The sequence below is a fragment of the Dendrobates tinctorius genome, unplaced genomic scaffold (genome assembly GCF_039654945.1).
Source record: "Dendrobates tinctorius isolate UK_male_01 unplaced genomic scaffold, ASM3965494v1 ptg000099l, whole genome shotgun sequence".
NCBI classification, from domain to species: Eukaryota; Metazoa; Chordata; class Amphibia; order Anura; family Dendrobatidae; genus Dendrobates; species Dendrobates tinctorius.
This window is the reverse complement of record NW_027361767.1, coordinates 10,756,669-10,776,217: the sequence shown is the minus strand read 5'-3', so window position 1 is coordinate 10,776,217 and position 19,549 is coordinate 10,756,669. Positions and strand designations below refer to the sequence as shown.

The 19,549-nt window shown below is 42.2% G+C and overlaps 1 protein-coding gene and 1 pseudogene across 1 annotated transcript in view; both read left to right on the top strand.

Moving 5' to 3' along the window:
* Positions 1–19,549, top strand: part of PDE4A (phosphodiesterase 4A) — a 369,944-nt gene that overhangs the window by 89,558 nt on the left and 260,837 nt on the right. The window lies entirely within an intron of this gene.
* Positions 6,049–7,301, top strand: LOC141099328 (serine/arginine-rich splicing factor 9 pseudogene; annotated as a pseudogene).

Here is a 19,549-nt window from a genome sequence, read left to right as displayed (position 1 = left end):
ACATAGGGGCAGTATTATAGTAGTTATATTCTTATACATAGGGGGCAGTATTATAGTAGATATATTCTTGTACATAGGGGGCAGTATTATAGTAGTTATATTCTTGTACATAGGGGCAGTATTATAGTAGTTATATTCTTGTACATAGGGGCAGTATTATAGTAGTTATAGTATTGTACATAGGGGGCAGTATTATAGTAGTTATATTCTTGTACATAGGAGCAGTATTATAGTAGTTATATTCTTGTACATAGGGGCAGTATTATAGTAGTTATATTCTTGTACATAGGGGGCAGTATTATAGTGGTTATATTCTTGTACATAGGAGCAGTATTATAGTAGTTATATTCTTGTACATAGGGGGCAGTATTATAGTAGTTATATTCTTGTACACACTCCCACACTCCAAAGACATGCTAATGAGGAATTTATATTGAGGGCCTCAGTAGGTACAGTAATATTTGTACGATAGATAATACAGCAATAAATTTGTCCTGCTGAAACCTTCAGCTGTCATCTGTAATCTGGCAGGAAACCTTGGCAGTAAGCAGTTTCTCTTCATTGCTACCACAGGAAGTCGGCATTACACTGTTCCCCTTCATATTAATGAGTTACCTGTAGTGTTGAGCATTCCGATACCGCAAGTATCGGGTATCGGCCGATACTTGCTGTATCGGAATTCCGATACCGACTTCCGATATTTTTTCAATATCGGAATTCGGCATCGGAATCGGAAGTTCAGTTGATTGACGGCCTGACGTCATCATGATGCGCGGTGTGTGCGCATCATGATGCGCCGTCATTTCGGGCCTTCCGGGGGTCTCTGCCGGCCTGCCGGGGGGCTGTGCCGGCCTGCCGGGGGGCTGTGTGGACTGCCCGGGGTCTGTACCGGCCTGCCGGGGGGCTGTGCCGGCCTGCCGGGGGGCTGTGCTGATGTCCGGGGGTCTGTGCAAGCATCGTCCGATGGGACTACAAGTCCCATCTGGCGATGCCTGCTACCATGACAGTGATTGACACATTAGCCAATGATGGGACAGTAGTAGTCCCATCATCCGGCTAATGTGTTAAATGTTAAAAAAAAAAAAAAAAAATACTACATACATACTACATGCTACATACATACTACATGCTACATACATACTACATATATACTACATACATACTACATACATACTACATGCATGCTACATACATACTACATATATACTACATGCATGCTACATACATGCTACATACATACTGCATGCTACATACATACTACATGCATGCTACATACATACTACATATATACTACATACATACTACATGCATGCTACATACATGCTACATACATACTACATGCTACATACATACCACATATATACTACATACATACAATACATTCATACAATACATACATAGACATACAGTACATATAACATAGAGTAACATACTTACCAATACTTGTCACATTGTTCCCCGAAGCCATTGTCTTTTACGGAATAAATATTAACATAACAAACCACAAAAATACTCACCCACGATCCGAAGCAGTCCACGAGTGTGTCCCACGACGATCTTGGGTAGAGAACTGCAGCATCAGATGATGCTGCCGTTCTCTACGGGCTGCAGGAATCCAATGACGGAAGGTAGGTATCCTTCCGGACTGTATTCCTCCGCCACTTAAAAAAAAAAAAGTCCCTAGTCTCACTTTATGCCATTGCTGCGTGGGAATTTCCCACACAGCAATGGCATAAAGTGAGACTAGGGACTTTTTTTTTTTAAGTGGCGGAGGAATACAGTGCGGAAGGATACCTACCTTCCGTCATTGGATTCCTGCAGCCCGTAGAGAACGGCAGCAACAGCTGATGCTGCAGTTCTCTACCCAAGATCGTCGTGGGACACACTCGTGGACTGCTTCGGATCGTGGGTGAGTATTTTTGTGGTTTGTTATGTTAATATTTATTCCGTAGACGACAATGGCTTCGGGGAACAATGTGACAAGTATTGGTAAGTATGTTACTCTATGTTATATGTACTGTATGTCTATGTATGTATTGTATGAATGTATTGTATGTATGTAGTATATATGTGATATGTATGTAGCATGTAGTATGTATGTAGTATGTATGTAGCATGCATGTAGCATGCAGTATGTATGTAGCATGCATGTAGTATATATGTAGTATGTATGTAGCATGCATGTAGTATATATGTAGTATGTATGTAGCATATATGTAGTATGTATGTAATATATATGTAGTATGTATGTAGCATGTAGTATATATGTAGCATGTATGTGGTATGTATGTAGCATGTAGTATGTATGTAGTATGTATGTGGTATGTATGTAGCATGCAGTATGTATGTAGCATGCATGTAGTATATATGTAGTATGTATGTAGCATGTATGTAGTATGTAGTATGAATGTAGCATGTATGTAGTATGCATGTTGTATGTATGTAGCATGTAATTTTTTTTTTTTTTTTTACATTTAACACATTAGCCGGATGATGGGACTACTACTGTCCCATCATTGGCTAATGTGTCAATCACTGTCATGGTAGCAGGCATCGCCCGATGGGACTTGTAGTCCCATCGGACGATGCCTGCACAGCCCCCCGGCAGGCCGGCACAGCCCCCCGGCAGGCCGGCACAGCCCCCCGGAGCCTGCACAGCCCCCCGGCAGGCCGGCACAGCCCCCCGGCAGGCCGGCACAGCCCCCCGGAGCCTGCACAGACCACCGGCAGGCCGGCACAGACCACCGGAGCCTGCACAGACCCCCTGGCAGGCCGGCACAGCCCCCCAAAGGCCCGTACAGACCCCAGAGAGGCTGTACAAGGGCAGGAAAGGGTTTTTCTTATTCCGATACCGGAAGTCCCATAGACTTGAATGGGACTTCCGGTATCGGAATCGGCGATACCGATACTTTTTTTAAAGATCGGCCGATACCATCCGATACGATACTTTGAAGTATCGGACGGTATCGCTCAACTCTAGTTACCTGTGTTATGCGTAGTAGAATAGGCCTGACCGAGACAGAGGCATACTTTTCCCTCAACACTGGCAAAGAGATGAGGGTTTTGAGTAGAAGACCCGTGACCATTTACTAATATGGGTTTTCTTCCTCCAGCCTTTACTTACTGCAGTAATGACTTGATTTCTGCATGTTCATGATTCTGCACGACTTGTTTGTCCTTTTAGCGGAAGACTGGATCATAATGTTTATCCAGGTTTTGTGAAAACCAAGAGGGAGTGGTCGATCGATTCTTAGTTACTGGCTCCATTTGGCCGGCGTCTCCTCTGCTCTCTCGTAAATGGTCCCTTCTCTTCGGAATTCTCTCACTTCCTGTTTGTTCCTTAATGGTAACGGGATGAATATCTTACACTCGTCAGTTATTTGGAAGGAAATCCACGTCTTGATTTCATTTCCGAGAAGCTCCCTGACAATAATGATTTGTATAGAAAATAAATAGCCGTTTCCCACCACTTTATCTGCTATGGACCCGCCGTCACGTTATGTTGGTCTACATCTATATTGGGGAACTAAAATAAGAGGTTAGGTGTAGACATTGCATTTTCCAAAGTTTCCTGTGAACGTTTCCACATCTGTGCAATTATCAGAAGATGACAATGATGGAGGCCATTAGATATGGAAATGTTGTGGCTTCTCCTTTCTTCTCAAACTGTAAATGTGCGGATGAGGGAACGTGCTAGGTGATACTCGGATATCTCTCGAGTATCTGGGTGTGTGGATATTGTCTGCACTCTACATGCATTAGCCGGTGCTCGATCCCTTCCCCGCATGTTTTTCGCCTGTTACGCAGCCAGTAAGCATGCAGGGATTGCCTGTGTCACAAATGTAGTAGCCATATTGGTAAGTGTCATTGCTGTGATTGGCTGGCCACATTACCGCATCAGAGGTTATAAAAGGGCCTCCTTGCTCGACTCATTGACACCATTGCACAGCTCAGGGAAAGTTCTAATTGGAGAGAGATAATTCTTGTCCAGGGTTGTGTGTGCACAGTGTAATGAATCGGAGTCCTCTTGTGTTGATACTTGTGCTGATGGTGAACTATCATTCTAACAGCCCTTCTAAGGGCTAATCCTGTGCTTTGCTGTTTGCATCAGATACATTCTGCATTTAGCCTGGGGATGGAAAGTTGCAGGAGCAGAAAGAGTGGCAGAATACTGGCTCTGTCTATGTCTCTAGGCAGGGCTTAGGGCTTTGCACTCCGTTGTAAAACATATAGCTGTGGCAGTTGACCATTCTTCTTTTTTTTTTTTCTGGGGGGATGTGAAAAAGTTGACGATGTTGTCATCCATAGAGTGTTACGTGCTTTGTAGTTTATTTCTGTTATATTACTCTCCCAAAAAGTGTTGGATATTTTTTATGGATTCAATTACTCATCCATAGAGTATTAGGTGCTTTCTGTTAAATTTTGGTGTTGTATAATTTTCCCAAAAAAGCCTTTAAAAACATTTCTGGATTCAATTAGTTATCCATACATTATTGGGTGCTTTCTGTAACATTTCGATGGTATATAACACTCCAAAAAAGTCGCCAAGTCATGAGAACCAAGTTGTGGCAGTGGAAGACGGGTGTCACAATTCATTATGGGATTTGTGGCAGCTCTGGTTCTGCTGTAATTTAAATGTTTTTTTTCCTTTTGGTCCAGCAAGAGTTATTGTCAGTCTCTTACTGGAAGCTTCTTTTAGGCTGGTCAGGCACGTGACAGCAGTGGGGGGAAGGACCCACATAGGACATTAGGAGAGAATAGGGTTAGGCTCAGGTTGGTGGCAGGTGTCCCATCCCTCACTCCCTACTGTTAGGGCCTTCCTCTACCTTTTCCATCCTATCGGATTTGTATGCTGTGCCAACCCTGAGTTGTCTGACTATTATTCTTCCCACGGGAAAGGAGTACGGGCTTTCAGTGAGATGAGCACTGGTCCATGCGGTCTTTCTAAAGACAGCCAGGCCAGTGGATGAGAGCACTCACTTATCCTAGTGTCTCTACTCTTGGTGGCAGCGGTCGGATATTAGTCAGCCTGGCTGATCTTGGGGTGCTGCAGGGGGCTGGTGTTCGTAGACCCTCATCTAAGCACTCCACAACCAGGGAGGCAGATACAGACACAGCAGACCATAGGTGAGGTATGCACAGCAGTTTTCGGACACAAACAAACATGTCCAACCCCACCAACTGGGCCTTGAGAAGAGGACCGGAGTGGATATACAGCCTCAGCAGGAAACTGCAACTACAGGAGTTGATGGCTTCAACGGATCGATTACCGGGCCATAGAGTCTCGATCGGATGTGATCCAGGAATTGGTCCTTTTGGATTCCCAGAACGTTGTGGAGGATGATTAAGTTGACCAAGAGGAATTGAACTGCCTGCCAAATCAAGGATTCATTGGCAGTCTGTAATCAAATGCCCAGTCCCAAGCAACCCGAATTCGGCAGTTGTTAGTCACATTGGGACCTGGAGCCTCAAGTGGGGAGAGGGCTTGTGTTATGGAATCAGTTTTGCGAGTTCCAGTTCCCTGACCACCAACGCCGGCTCCTACCACCAGGATATTCCAACACCAAGGAAATCTTCTCCCCTACAGAGATGTGCCAGTATTTAAACAAGTGCAACACAGAGGATGATTAACATCTGCAAAGCATTGAGACCCTGATGCTGATGCACTAGATGCCCACAGCTGATTGGGCCGAATACCTGTGGACTAGTTTGACTGACCAGGCACATGATGCTGTCCGCTCACTTGGGACTGCCTGAAGTATTGGACTATTAAGGACACCCTATTGACCCTTTTTACAGTCGTCCCTGAGGGATATCGTATCAAGTTCTGGACTTTATCTCACCAGGGGCCCACCTTTGTAGAATTTGGCAGTCAACTTTGACTGCACTGAAACCGCTGGCTCGATAGTCTGGCTCCCCACTCCACTGCTGCCCTATGGAATGTGAATGTGCTTGTGCAACTTATAGAGAAGATGGCCCCAGCGATACAAGAGTAGATAGCAGACCAGAATCCTGACACCACAGCGCTACTCCCAGGATACACGAACAATGGAAGAAGTGATGTACCAAACTATATAGCAGATGGACTACCCTTCACCCGCCAACTGCCACCACCACAATTGACCGGTCAAGGTCTGTGAAATCCAAGCCCAAGGACCTCGGAACACTGTCTTCCATCACACTGGTCAGCCAAGGTATTGACCCCCAGAACATTTACCAGGCTATCAAGTGGCCATCTCCCAGGCTGTGGGTCAGCGCTCACGGAATGGGTGCATTTATGTTGGCAATTTACCAGCCAATTGTATGGGAGAAGGAGAAGGAGCTGAAGGAGTTGTTCAGTCGGTACAGGCGTATTTGTACCATCGAGCTAAGGAATCGCGGGAGAAGCGGTCCCGCACCGTTCACCTTCATTAGCTTCCAGGATCTGCAGGATGTGGGGGACATCGGATTTGGAAGGTATGGATAAGAGTTTGGTTCTCATCGCTTACATTTGTAATATCCCAGGTCGATCAGGGGGAAGATATGGAAGACCCCGGAGGAGAAAGGTACCCCTGTCCCGGCGAACTGAATAGAGAGTCCTCATCTCAGTGATTCCCCCACCGGGAAATTTGCAGGATCTGAAAGATCATATGAGAGAAGCTGGAGATGTCTGCTGTGCTGATGTACACAAGAATGGAATGGGGATTTTGGACTTTATTCGCAAGGAAGACATGGAATATGCTTTATCGAAACTGAATGGTACAAAGTTTCATACTCGTGAAGGTGAAACCTTTTACATTTGTGACTGTGCTGAAAGAAATGCCAATGGACTGTCCCAACAAGTGGAGAAGGATGATCAGAAGCCTATCAAGTCTGCTGCTCCGTCAACGGCCACCAACTATAGGATCCAGCAGTTACCGGGGCTAATTAAGTAGGGGAGAATGTGATGACAAAGCATTTATTCTTAATTATGCTATAGGGAGGAAACTAGATAATTATACCTTCAGAGCTTACTTTATTTAATGGGGGAGTTACCAGTGGGATGGCCGCTCTATCGTCTCCTGGTCTCGCTGCAGAGCTGTATGTGACTTATACCTTAAATATCTGCAGGTTCCTCTCAGCTTCAGCTTCCATCTCACAGGCAGACAAGGCTGAAATATTATTGCAATACAGTAGAGCTCAGAAAACTCCAAAAAATGTTTGCAAGAATCCCAATTTAATTCCTTCTGTTCTGTGTTCGTTACATGTCTCACACTGATAACTGTCCCCAGAGCTTATTTTATAGGAAGGGGGAGTTATCTTCCAGACAGCATCTCCCCCCCCCCCCCCCCCCCATAGCCTGGAAGAGGTAATTTACATATTAGAAAACCATGTATTTCTCTCGATTAAGACATCAGACCGCTGTTATCAATGTATCATTTTATTCAGCCTCCTGTTACCTACATGCCCATATTGACTGTTTAGGAGGGTTCGTCCTACTGACAGATTCCCTTTTAAGCAGGGTCCGAATATGTAATGGGTGTCTAAAAGGTCAGCTAGCAGTGGAACCTTCTGCATCCTAGTGCGGATTGACCAGAAGAAGAATATCCTAGTGAGGGTCCATAGTCAACCAGCAGAAAAGCTCTCCGTAGCCTAATGGGGGTCCAGAGAGTTGACCAGCAGATGAACTTTACATATCTTGGTGATGATCTAGAGGGTCGACCAGCAGAGGAAACCGATGTACAGTATCTTTGCGATGGTCCAGGGGTTCAACTAGCAGAGGAACTTTTTATCCTTGTGAGGATCGAGAGGGTTGACTAGTAGAAGAACCTTGTGTCCCAGTGGCAGCCCAGAGGGTAACCAATTGAGGAAGTATGTATCATAGTTAAGCTCCAAAGGGTCAACCAGCAGAAGAACTTGATGTTCCCTTGTGAGGGTCCATACTGTCAACCAGCAGAAAAACTCTCCGTAGCCTAACGGGGGTCCAGAGAGTTGACCAGCAGATGAACTTTACGTATCCTGGTGATGATCCAGAGGGTCGACCAGCAGAGGAAACTGATGTATCTTAATGATGGTCCAGGGGTTGAACCAGCAGAGGACTTGATGTTCTCTTGTGAGGGTCCCAAGGGTAACCAGCAGCGGAACTGTGTGTAATAAGCAGAAGAGGGTAAGCAGCAGAATTCTATGTATAGTAGTGAGTGAGAGTTGACCAGCAGAAGAACTTTGAATCCTTGTGAATGTCTTGAGGGTCGACAAGTAGAGGAACTTTACGTATACTAATGAGGGTTCAGAGGTTCGACCAGCAGAGAATCTTTACGTATCTTATTTCCTCTTATGCTTAGTCATAGGACTTGGTTCATATGCCACTTTGGTTGAATGAACATAGTACACCTTATTACAGCCCCATAGTCAATGCTCTGGCTAGACACGTCTTCTAAACAGGATTGATGATGTGTGGACATCATGGGCAAGGTTTTTAAGGCTTAAGAATAAGTATCCTCACACTGTGGTCTGATCCTTATAGTGGGATAGAATGAAATGGCATCTGCTCGTAGCTTGAATGGTTCTGCATTGATAGTTGGTGGGAAGAAATTTAATTTTTCGACCAGATCACGGTCAATGATGATCAACGCGTGTTGTCTTTTTCCGCCCATGCATGGAATTGGCTCTGAAATGACTTAACAGGCCTGGAGAAAGGCAACGCTTATCAGCAATTTTCCATGAATGAGTCTCCTACGTGCTCTTTTTCAGAGCGCACGCTTCTTGCTGACAGCAATAATGTACTGTAAATTGTGGTGGGTGCAGATTGTCAGCTAATCGTAGTTAATGAATATACATGATTGACGAGTGACTGTTTGCTACTGTGTACATACAAGCATATGTAGAATAGCTGGCATATTGCCCAGATATAGGGGTGTAACAATAAGGGGTGCAGAGGTGGCAATTCTACACGGAACCTAGGGGTGGGTGGGGAGGCGAAATGGTCTATTTGGCCCATAGGCAAAAAGCCAAAATTGGTGGTCCCGTTGAAGATTTTTGCTGTGGGGCCCAGGAACTTCAACTTACTCATAAACCAGAATTAGTGTAACGCCCAAAGGGGCACCCAGAAGTGGACCCCTGTACAAATTATGAATCGGGACTCGGAACTTCAAGCTGCACCTCTGTGGCCTTGCCCACGGCTTTGTGACCAGTTCTGGCAATTGGAGAGGTTAACATATTAATGGTCTCTTATCCGCCCATATTATGATGGCGTAAGGGAATCTCAGTCAGAATTCGATATTAATAATTTATTGCATTTCTGTCACGTCATTCCTTCTCCGGCTCATAACCTCCTTCTTTTTTCTCTTTTTATTTCCAGACGCAGACAGGTTAGTTTTTTTGCTTCTTTCTTTGGCAGAGTTTGTAAATCTTTCCAAGCAGATAAAGGACGCTAATATCATATTCCAGACACAGTTTCGGGTCTGTAAGAGGGGCGACCCTCGCAGAATGTTAAACGAGTGTACATAAAGCCGAGTCATCGGCAAATGATGTGAGGTTGACAAACACCTTAACGTCTCTGTTTGCATTTTAATCCTGCGTTCTTGATAATTTAATGCATCTAATTACAGGGATTGCAGGTTTGTGCAGTTTCTATAATTCAACCCTTTTATTATTGCAGAAGAGAAGACATGGATGTGTCTGGATACCAGTGGGTTGGGGTGTGTATGTATGTACAGTGGCATGTAAAAGTTTGTACACCCCTGGTCAAAATTACTGTTATAGTGAACAGTTAAGTAAGTTGAAAATGAAATGATCTCTAATAAATGTGTATGCGTGTGTGTTATTACCTAGTAGCACCCCCTTTTTCAAGCATCACAGCTTGTAAACACTTTTTGTAGTCAGCAAAGAGTCTTTCAATTCTTGTTTTGAGGGATATTCATCAATTCTTCCTTTTGACCATTCTTCCAGTTCTGTGAGATTCCTGGGTCGTCTTGCATGCACTGATATTTTGAGGTCTAGTAACAGATTTTCAATGATGTTCAGATCAGTGGACTGTGAGGGCCATTGTAAAACCGTCAGCTTGCGCCTTTTGAGGTGGATTTTGACATGTATTTAGGATTATTATCCATTTGTAGAAGCCAGCCTCTTTTCACCTTCGGCTTTTTTTACAGATAGCGTTGTTTGCTTCAAAAATTTGTTGAAATTTCATGGAATCTATTCTTCCCTCTACCCGTGAAATGTTTCCTTGTGCCATTGGCTGCAACACAACCCCAATGCGTGATTGATTCACACCCATGCTTAATTTTATTTTTCTGAAATTTTATGCCCTTTTATTCTCCACCCATACCTTTTGATTACTGTGGCCAAATAGTTCTATTTTTTAACCTCATCGGTCCATAGGACTTGTTTCCAAAAATGCATCAGGCTTGTTTAGACTTTGTTTTGCATACATATGATACTGAATTTTATGAGGAAGACGCAGGAGAGGTTTTCTTCTGCTGACTCTTCAATGAGGGCCATATTTGTTCAGGTGTCTCTGAATAGTAGAGCAATGTACCACAACTACAGAGTCTGCTAAATCTTTCTGAAGGTCTTTTGCAGTCAAGCGGGGGTTCTGATTTGCTGCTCTAGCAATCCTACAAGCTCTCACTGAAATTTTTCTTGGTCTTCCAGACCTTATCTTGACCTCCACTGTTCCTGTTAACTGCCATTTCTTAATTACATTTCGAACTGCGGAAAGGGCAACTTGAAAATGCTTTACTATCTTCTTATAGCCTTCTCCTGCTTTGTGGGCCTCCACCATTTTCAGAGTGCTAGGCAGCTGCTTAAAAGAACTCATGACTGCTGTTTTTTGGCATCAGGTCAGAGGAGGCTGGGTTTTATAAAGCTGGTAAGTTATAAGTTATCTCCTGTCCTAATTATGATGGTGAATAAGAAAGAACACTAACCGGATAATCAAGGTCTGAAACCTTAATCAAAGTTACCTGAGTACACAAATCTCCTAGGTTGCCCAAACTTTTACATCAACCTATTTTCCTTTTTATAATTTTTTAAATTTACAAAATTACAATATGTATATATTTATTTTTTTTATTGCCTACAATACAAAGTGAATGTGTTATCTCTGACTTTAGGCCTTTTAGAGATCATTCCATCTTCAACTTGCTTAACTGTTCACAATAACAGTAATTTTGACCAGGGGTGCACAAACTTTTACATGCCACTGTATATTGGTAGTATCCATTTAGTAGGGAATAAATGGAGTTTTCCTTTTTTTATTTTGTAGATTAAGACTATATTTTCACAAAATTGATCCGTTGTGGATGTTTCTCAAAAACTCCCACAGCAGTAATTATCGCGAGGGGAGTTGCGCGTTTTGCTCTTTCCAATACCACATTGATATCCACAGCATACGTTGATGTACTGAACCCGCACCTCTTGTCACTTTACATTGAGGATATTTTTCACAGTGTATGCATCGGGTTTCTTTAAATCTTTACTTCATTGGTTCTGCGAGTCTTTCATAAGCGAATACTCGAGAAAAGAAGGGATGACTCTCGGCTGGGGGAATCTGGCCTCTGAGACCCCTACCAAATTAGGTCACAGCCTGGTTCTCCATTCACAGTGGTGCTCCCAACCTCCAAACTCTGAAAGGAAGTATAAATTCTTCATTCTCAGGACCCCAAAGGTCAGATACCATGAGCGAACATTAGGTGGTTCCATATCCTAGCAATATATCGTCACTTATCTTTTTAAACCGACCACATTGAGTGCCATTCATAAATAACACTAAATTTTTGACCAGTACCACCACAACTCTCTCTCAGCACATGGTTTCAACTCCATTCCATAAACCCACTGCATCAGTCTACATTTGGTGAGTGCCTACCTTACAAAACCAACCATCTAATGAGGAGTCATTAAAATGTGTTGCTGTTTCCCCATCATTCTTTTTAGTATTTGAAGGCCAATGGGACCTGATCTTGGAGTGGTCTCTTCAACTTCTAAAATCTACATTGATACTCTCTGTTCTCCTCTAAGTGTCTCCGTATTATCCACCTCCTTTTTTTCACAGTTTTCTAAATTATTAGCTGCCCCATCAGAAATTTATCATCAGTTCTGGATCTTTATCATGCAGTTTGAGTCTTCTGAAGCTCTTGAATATCCCAATTTCCATCTATTTGAGACTCTGTGAACTCATCCAAGCTCGAATGTATTACAGTGGACAAGACCTAGTGAATTCATGTTTATTTGAGTTTTCAAAACACCTTGGTACAATCCTAAATAGTATTTCATCTTGACTTGCTTTTGAATGAAGACTTATTTGTGGTTCTTGGCTGGTTCTCCATGTTTGGACTTATCCTTGTTCTGGGCATGGATCCCATTGATTTGTTTGATTGCCCATGGGGTGCGTTGTCATGGTCAAATAATTTCACTTTATTCTCCTCCTTATCTTGACTTTGTATTGAGTCTTCTGTTTCTCTGTGAAGTTCTGGCCTCCTGCTTCACCTCTAATGTCCTTGATGTCATATCAGAGAATTACCAGTGACATTTCCAGCGAAAACACAGAAGATTAAGTACCGGTACTTTGTTTCATAGGGCACTTTTTTTTTTATTTAATTTTCACGTATGTAGGAACACCTAGGGTTCATGTGAGGGATTTTTTTTATTGTTGCAAAAGTAGTTAGTATTTTGTTTTTATTTCTAAGACCCATTTCAGATGACTTGGACCATTAACTTACACCTATTAACCACACCTGCCAAAATTTGTGTAGCTCCTCCAACAGATCTGATTCAAGGACTATGCTAGAGCTCTGAAGGTATCCTGTGCTAACTGCCACCAAGATGTTCGCAGCAGATGCTTCATGAATCTGTCCTGTTTGGGTTTTTTTGTTTGTTTTTTCAGGATATCCCACTTATGATTGAAATGAGATCTGGGTACATAGAGAGAAGTCATCACCATGAACTTTGTCATGTTCTTCAAAATTCCTGACAGCTATTTCAGTGTGGAAGTGGGCATTTTCCTCTTGAATGACTAGAGGGATATTAGGTGTATACAATTTTAGGTAGGTGGTATGTGTCACATCCACGTGATACCAGGGTACAAGGTTTCCTAACAAAACATTGCCCCACCACACTGCCTCCATGCCTCCGCTGGCTTGTCTCCTTCCCATAGTACAGCCAGGTGCCTTCTCATCCCCAGCTAAGTGATTCACCCACACCCAGCCTTCCAGGCCACCACCTTCCAGTACTTCATGGTCCAAGTCTGATGATCACATATCTATTGTAGGCCCTATCTGTGGTGAGCCAGGGTCAGACCAATGTGTGGCTACTTAGCATGTTGCGATGCTCTCCATGTCCTGAAACATTTCTATCATGACAGCAGTAACTTTTTCAGCAGTTTCCAGTACAGTTGCTCACCTGTGGGATTGGACAATGGGGCTAGCCTTCAAGACTTACAAACTTTTTCCCTTTACTTTAAAAAAAAAAAAAAAAAAAAAAAATGTTGCGCTTGTTTCACGGAGGATAGAGATCATTGCAGTAAATTTTTCTTGTCTTACTATTTGCCTTATGAGTTTCTATGATAAACTGAGAACATTTTCAAGCTCTTTCTGCTGGCAGGAGAAGTGTCCCTGGTTGCACACCCCCGTCCTGCAATGAAGAAAGCCTATGCTAATACATTGCCGGCACGTACAGTTTGCATGTGGTGGAAATGATAAATTCCCCTTCAATTTTCATTTTATAATAAAGCTGCCGTCTCACGATGTAATAATGGCCAATTTGTCTGCCTGTTATTATCACTGGAATCTGCTGCGAGGGTCCCTGTAAGTGAATTGAAAATTGGTCTAGACTGGTGCAGCGAAGCTCTGCTTCACAGTCACCGCTCGCCAGAGATTTCTGCCATCTGGGACTTGTTCAAATTGGCAACATCTGTCATAGACTGAGAATAACGGTGAAGAATCCTAGATCCAATATTCCAAAGGAGGGTGCCAGAACTCTCAAGAACTTCCTCCTGGTAAACAAACCGCTGAGGGTTGGAGATAAGCTCATCTTCTGTATGTAGCTTTGGTGGACCAAGAGCTGCTCCGGAGCTGCCTATGTTGTGCTCTCCACAGAAAATCCTTCAAAAAAGTTTTTCCCTTTTTAATTATTTTAATTAGCTTGGAAGCTTTCACCTCGCCCCATAACGCCGACCTCCTAATCAGATACAGCAAGGTATATTCTTTGTAAATGGGCAATCAAATCTATGCATCTCATTATTGGTCACCACCAGCTTCACCACTAATGATATGAAGCTATTTATAGGTGGCGGCGCTGGAAATAGTTCTAATTCCTTTTGGTTTCTTTGTGTCAGAATCCTGCAAATTATTAGGTAGATCTCCGTAAAGGGTAACAATGCAGAAGAGACATCCGACTTCATACAGAATGTGGTCGTTGGCTTCTATATTCCTTTATCTAGTATCATTAAATGCAGCCACACAATACAGAAGTTATCATCACATAGTACAGCTTAGAGATTTTGCTGCCACTTTTTATTGCTCTAAATGCCTCTAAGTAAAGTTGACCGATATCCGAGGAATTGGCCAACTCTTCACTGGCAAATTATGTCAGAGGAGAGGAGGATCTGGGCCATCTAAATTCAATGCCTGATCCTTATACAATATTTGGTCGGCTGATAAGCTTCTGCAGTGAGGCTGACGAGTGATCGACCGGGAGAGATGTCCATTGCCCGAATGATTCTTAAGCCGATTGCTGTCTAATGTGTATGAGAGCTCCTACCTCTAGAGAACTTGCCGATCCCATGAAACGAAGGACTGTAGGGCTGTGACTTCATCACGATGTGTTTTCCTGATCATTGGTACTTCTGGCCCCATGGATTTCCTGGCCCCAAATAATTTCATTCTTTAAGGTGCACCACTACTGTGTAGAGAAAAACCCAGAAGGAACTGCACTGCTCAACAGGCACTGAGACGCTTTCTTACTCATTATTGAGTTGCGGGACCTTACGGGAGGTCAACTGGCTACGATTAAGAGCTTCACGGAGCTGGAAAAGCATAAGAATTCCTTGTTTTTCTCTGCTAAGGATCTTATCCCATAAAAATTAAAGTTGCCAGACTTTTTATCCACACAAGAGTGCCAGACTTCACTTTTCTCGTTTACTGGAGGTCAACCTCCAACCAATTCTGAACGCCAAATGATCAGACAGTGACCCTAGCCGTTTGCCATAATCTAGGTTTCAGGCTATTCCCATCTAATTAAGTGCTGGCATATCGCTAGTATAGGCAACAACTTTGATGGGTTGGAGTCTGACAACTATTGAACCCTATTTCTCTACAATTGAGGAAGTATTGGCACAGTACTGGTCTAGCTCTGAAGTCTCCTTGTAGTTTAGCCCTGCACAGTGATGTTCCCGACTACCCACTGAAGGACCTTAACTGGGGCTAAGAAATCCAGGTGGCTGATGAGCAGGAAAAAGCAATGATGGGGACACAGTGCTGCCACCCCTTCTTTTTAAGGATCGGTAGAGGTCGGATCCTGTCCAATCGCACAGAGATGGAATATACTCACCCTCGCTTTGGAATAACCCATTAAAATAGCTATATTCTTTCCATTTAAAGGAGTAATCTGACAGTGAAACCCGTAGCCATATGTCCTAAAGGGGGTTTTGCTGGCATGAGGACCTCCTCTACGGGCTCATCTTCCTCTGATTCTAGCACAACAATGCATACATGACTGGCATACTATGATGCATCGTAGTAAGCACGTGGCTTGCCACAACTACCCCACAGAATAACTAAATAGCAATAGATTCAATAGGATTTTTTTTTTTTTTTTCGCGAAGAGTCCACCTAAACCATATTCTGGCCAAAAAGGGGGTGGGGGTATGTTGATGCTGCTCCAAATGATTAATGTATAGCAAATACACAACAAGGCATTTTTGGCAAAAAATACTCACTTTGCTTAAGTAATCATATAAAATACACACATAATTAAAAGAATGGATGACAACCAGAAACCAATACCTGAGTGACAGATGAGTGAAATATGTGCAACGTAGATTATATGGGGATGAAAATACGTAATGGGTGTGATATATAACATAAATATAAATAGCATAACCCCAAAAAAATTATATATATATATATATATATATATATATATATATATATATATATATATATATATATATATATATATATATATATAAAAAATTTTTTGTATATAATGCATATCTCTATATATTCTCATACCCAAAAAATGTATATTGTAATTATAAGTTGGTCATATCCCACAATATTGCAGTAAGAGTGCAATATTAGGGGTATGAATATTATGTATTTGGGTACAAGACTGTTTTTTTTTTTTTTTGTTTGTTTTTTTTACAAATTTTACTCCTTGAAAGTGGAGAAATTTTTATTGCACGATAGATATGAACTTTGCTAGTGCCTGGATTTCCCCTTTAAGTCTGGCTGTACAATGCTTGCTGTGATGTGTCCGGCTTGAGTTATGAGAGTCTTTCACAAGACTGTAAAGAAATGATTTCATAATCCTTTTGCCTATTACCAGAAATGTCACCACTATTATCTAAGAACCAGATTCCACGTTACTGCACTCGATGGTCGCTGTGATAAGACTGCAATTCGCAGGAGGAGAATTCCGCTTTTCATTGTGAACCTGTACGCTTTAGACTGTATTAGATCTATTCATCAGAAATATAATAGATGAACATTCTGTGAACTGTAGAGGTGCCCACCTTGGTCCTTTTTTTTTTTTTTTTTTTTTCTTGAATTTCGTTAAAGGGGTTTTCCATTCTCTGGTAAAATTTAGCAGTGGGAAGAGATTCTTCTAAAGGAAACAAAAGAGGCATCCTTACCCACAGAACCCTCCCGATGCCTCTCCGATGATCTCCGCTAAAGCCGTAGAGAAGTCACCTGACTAACGAGGCCACTGATTGGTTGAAGAGTCATGTGACTGGAGGTCATCTGATCTCTTCCCGCCTGGCAGAGGCAGTTGGATTGGTGTCACTGGAGTGACAGGCAGTTTCTTGGGGGTAAGCATGACTTCTTTTGTTTCTTTTTAAATGCCTCTCTTCCCACTGTTAAATTTTAAGAATAGAAAATCCCTTTAAGGAATTGGCAAAACAAGTGTTATACACTATCACAACAAGCAACAAAAACCTCCCCTGGGTGACACCCCACAGACACACACACAAATTAAATTTATATTTAAAGTTGCATCAATAGTTGATGCATTAAACCAAGTATGTCTCTAGGTTCTGCCTGGGTCTTCAGATTAGGATGTTCCTAGTAGGGGGAGTAGAAAAAGAATATTTGGCAAGAATCTGTGACAACACTTGAGGTCTTTGTGTAGGAATGCATCTATTCACCAATTTCCAATTTATCCATCCCAAAACTGATAGAAACAGTTGCATTGAAGGACACTCAAGAAACTGCAGTCTACATAGTTATATCTAACTGGATCTTCTGGACGATGGTTTCAATCACTTCCTGTGTTTTTGTATATCGAGATTATAGTTAATTAACATTTCGGAAACCAAGTAGATCACATTACCCAAGAGACATTTTTTTTTTTTTTTTTCCCCCCCATCATGCTGCATTAACTCCATTATGGGGTAATGTGCTTGGTGGGATATCAACACCTTTAGGACCCTTCCTTTGTACCATGCAAAAGTGAATGAGAATATGGCTTATCTAGCCCTGGAAGACCTGGAGATAGATGGTCGCGTAGGGTAATGAATTGCAGATCTTCTTTAGAGAGAATTTGTGTCCCATATTAAATGGATTTAGTTTCCTCTGGTGCTGAAGAGGTTAACTACCCTTTCTATGCTGGTAAGAAACATGCAGCTCCATTTCAGCTGCTTCTGATCTGGTCATTACCTCTTCCTATAAAAACTGGTCAGTTCTTCTTGTCCCTGCTGGTGAAAGAGTCGTCTTCCTGTGCGGTGTGCTAAAGCTAAGTGGTTGGAGTAGAGTTGTTGTAGAAGTGTTCTGTGGTTTGCTGTAGTACGTGTGTGTTTATATTCTGGTCCCACTTAGTTTATTCCTCCCTTTCCCTATACTACTTCCTATTGTTGGTTAGTACTTTTGTATGATAGAACTTTTCTGTCATCTCTGTTTTGTCTTTGTCTTGTTTACCTTACATTTCTTTCCCATGCCTCGTGGGGGAGGGGACAGATCAAGGTTTAACAGGAGCATAGTAAGGTCGGAGACTTTGGTCCCTGTTCCAGGGACAGTTTGAGCCCCCACTCCTTACCGAAGACCGTCACAGCGGCGTGACAGGGGGCAGACTCTGTCCTGGTAGACAAAGGATCTTTTTTACATAAAATTTGCAACTCTTCTCCTCTCATAGCGCACTAGTGACTGCAAGTAATGGAATTGAGGAGATCTTGTTGTGATCACATGTCTCTTTAAGGTTTAAGGTCAGGTATACAGTTAGAAATAAAAGTAGTAAAAAATCCTCTTTAAATATTTTTAAAAACATCAATAGGTCCCCATTAAAATGTCTTAAAAAAAGCTGTCAAAAAGTCTTTTAATCATATGAGATTTTCATGCTGAAAAATCCACATCAGAATACTCTACGTGACAATACCTATACTCTCATAAACAGTGGAGACATCTAACCTTTTGTTTTAACTCGAGTCCCAGATGGCTCAGTGGTTAGCAAAGAGATTTCAAGGAGTTTTGAATGTTCTCCCTGTGCTTGTATGGATTTCTTATGAATACTCCAGTCTCTTCTCACACTCCAAATACATACTGAGCTACAATGGGAACTTTTGTTTTTCCCCATGTATGATGCTACCTTCTTGTGATTGGACAGCATCATACAGGGGGAAAAAGTAAATTCCCCCAGAGAAGAATCTGTTACCAGCCCCTTTTGTTGAAAGGGAATAATGTCTGTAAAGCACAATAGGGGCAGTGATAATAAGGTCTGTAAAGTGCTGTGGATATATTTATATTCAGCATCAGATAGGCAAGTTTTGTGAAATAGGAATACCCCTTTAAGTTTTATTGCAGTTTTAGGAAGTGGTAAAACTAACCATATGGCCGACAGACCAAATAATGTTGGGTGACCCTGCGTTACACAGGCTCAACAATAATTTAAAAAATATTTTCAGAACTGTGCAGTACTACAGTTCTCCTCCAGGAGTGCTACAGGGAAATTGAACACTTTCTTTTGAGTTCATTCACAGATTACAAATAGTATTTCAGCCAGCATTATGTGATCAGCTTAGTTTTTATTTTATTTTTTTTAGGTGATCCTTTTTACTGAAAGAATTTGGACATTTCACAGTTAATAATAAATTCCCTGATCAGGCAGATTTGGGCTCAGAAGTAGACCGAAATCTGTTTTTGCACAGCTGGGCTTTTATTTGTCAGCTCATGGCTTTCACTTATGCAAGTCATCGGGAGTGCGGCTTTTTGTTGTTCATTGGGTCTTTTTTTTTTTTTTTTATCCCTTCCTTAGTTAACACGCCCCTTAAGATAACGGGAGGCGGATTTGGCACATTTACAAGTGCCCGCCGGTAGAAACTAAAGTGATAACGGACACATTTTTACGCCAGCTTAACTTTTTATGCATGGTTGACGCT